This window comes from Petaurus breviceps, unplaced genomic scaffold (assembly GCF_028583685.1).
Source record: "Petaurus breviceps papuanus isolate PSGF00001 unplaced genomic scaffold, PetGlider_PUasm1.0 164, whole genome shotgun sequence".
In the NCBI taxonomy this organism is placed as follows: domain Eukaryota; kingdom Metazoa; phylum Chordata; class Mammalia; order Diprotodontia; family Petauridae; genus Petaurus; species Petaurus breviceps.
This window is the reverse complement of record NW_027185735.1, coordinates 5366625-5368324: the sequence shown is the minus strand read 5'-3', so window position 1 is coordinate 5368324 and position 1700 is coordinate 5366625.

The following is a 1700-nucleotide window of genomic DNA, read 5'->3' as shown; positions in this document are numbered from 1 at the left end:
GGGGAAGGAGAGGCAATTGGGGTTGTGTCTATGACTGGATTTGAACTCGGGTCCTCCCGACTCCAGGGCTGGTGCTCTATTCACTGTGACGTCTAGGTTCTTGCAAAAACAATTTTTAACATTCCTTTTTAAAACTTTGGATTCCAAATTCTCTTCCTTCCTACCCCGCCTCATTGAGAAGACAAGCAAATTGATATAGGTTATACATGTGTAGTCATGCAAAATCTTTCCATAACAGTCATATTGTGAAAGAAAATATACAACAACACAAAAAAACCCCAAGAAAAATAAAAGTATGCTTCAATTTGTATTCAGATATCATCAGTTCTTTCTCTGGGGACAGATAGCATTTTTCATAAGTCCTTCAGTATTGTCTTGGACCATTGTTTTGCTAAGAATAGCTATGTCATTCATAGCTGATTTTTCAACATTGCTTTTACTTTGTACACAGTACATTTCACTTTGCATTAGCCCATTCAAGTCTTTCCAGGTTTTTCTGAGAGCATCCTGCTCATCATTTCTTATAGTACGATAATATTCCATTATAATTACATACCACAGCTTGTTCAGCTATTCCCCAGTTGATAGGCATCCCCTTGTTATAGGAATGTAAATTTTTAAGATCTTCCCTGCCCCTAGGTTAAGTGCACCTGGAGTCTGTGGTGGGAAGCTTGTTTTTCAGGAACACCCATACTTTGATGCTTTGTGAATGGGCAGTGGGTCAAGAGGGTTGTTACATTCTCTGACCTAGGAGAAGGCTATATAATCCCTGATGTGAGATTTTGTTTTGGGGCTCACTTTGAGAAGTGTTGTGTGATTTAACCGGATGAGACTCTGGGCAGCTGTTGAGAGCCCGTGGACTTTGAAAAACCCAAATGTTGATGCTCCCTCTCTGTTAACTGTGATTTGGTATGGATGTAATGGTTGGACAGTTGGAGGCCTGTCTGCTTGAAATGTTTCTTTCTGTATACTCTGAAGTTCAAGTGCTGACCTTTATCCCCTGAACTAGGTAAATTATGTTTGATTGATTAAAGCAAGATTGTTAACACATTTTGAATTGCTTTCCTTTAGAAAAGCAGATCTAAGAGGGGCAGAGTCAAGATGGTGGAGTAGAAGCAGGTCTTCTGCCTGGCTCTGGCTTCCACTTTCCCAAGTCATGTAAAAGGGGACTCTGAACAAACTTTAGAGCTACAGAACCCACAAAATGACACAGAGAAGCTAACCTTCCGCTGAGGACAGCCCGGCAATTGGCCGACGCAGCACTAGGGGAGCCAATTGGAGCTCCACCCCAAAGTTTTAGCCCCAGGGCGGGCCTGACCAGCTGCCGGCTGGAGGGACTCCAGATCACCAGCAACTGTGGCCGTATCCAGAATTATCAACACATAGATGCTGGGGTGACCAGGTGGCGCAGTGAGTAAGAGCACCGGCCCCAGAGTCAGGATGACCTGGGATTGAATCCGGCTCTGATACTTAGCACGACACCCAGAAATAACTGGCTGTGTAACCTTGAGCAAGTTACTTAACCCCAATTGCTTATTAAAAAAAAAAAACCACAAAGATGCTAAGGACAAAGTGAGAGGTCAGTGCACTGTGGACTTTGGGACCCAGTAGTTTGGAGTGCGTTGGCTTTTGCCCCTGGGGCGAGAAGCCTCTGAGGAGCTGCAGCTGTGCAGCTGCATTCACTTGGCAGCTTCAGCTCC